This window comes from Danio rerio, chromosome 4, assembly GCF_052040795.2.
Source record: "Danio rerio strain M-AB ecotype USA chromosome 4, GRCz13ab, whole genome shotgun sequence".
Classification (NCBI taxonomy): domain Eukaryota; kingdom Metazoa; phylum Chordata; class Actinopteri; order Cypriniformes; family Danionidae; genus Danio; species Danio rerio.
Window position 1 is genome coordinate 6,174,668 of NC_141024.2, and position 671 is coordinate 6,175,338.

Below are 671 nucleotides of genomic sequence, written 5' to 3' on the forward strand. Positions count from 1 at the left end.
CAGAATCATATAAACTTGTCTTCTAAAAGACATCACATGTTTAAGCATGGGTGATTTACACCCAAGAGCTATTTTCCTGATCGGTGAAATTAATTTGCCAAAAGAAGATAATTCTTTTGCAATGCATGCATCGGAAACAAACGGAGGTATGTTTGACACAATAATTTTCCTGGATGGACTACTAAGAGGAAGTACAGGTATGAGTTCATCATTTATCACCACTCCTTTTTGCACAATCTCATTAGTTTTTTCTATCGTGTTCAAAAACAAAACAACCGCATTGTTCATCCTAGAAGCTGAAACCACCGATGAACATCCCACTACTTCGCCAACCGCTAGAATACAATCCTCCACACTGGCCTTACACATGATTTTAATTCCATGACGCCGAGTCAAACTTTCACAAACTGCGTCTCCTGACGACGCCATACCTCCCGGCAACAAAACACGCCGGGAGTAAACTCACTACACTCACAAACACTAACCAACAGCACACGTATACAAACAACAAACAAAGAAAGAAAAGTTAGAAAGAGAACCATTCAAACTCACCGCACTTTCCCAACACTCGCTCACCACACACTCGCTCAGGCACATGCGCACACGCACAGAGAGAGAGAGAGAGAGAGAGAGAGAGAGAAAGTTTGTGGGCCCCTTGCCAATAACTGTTT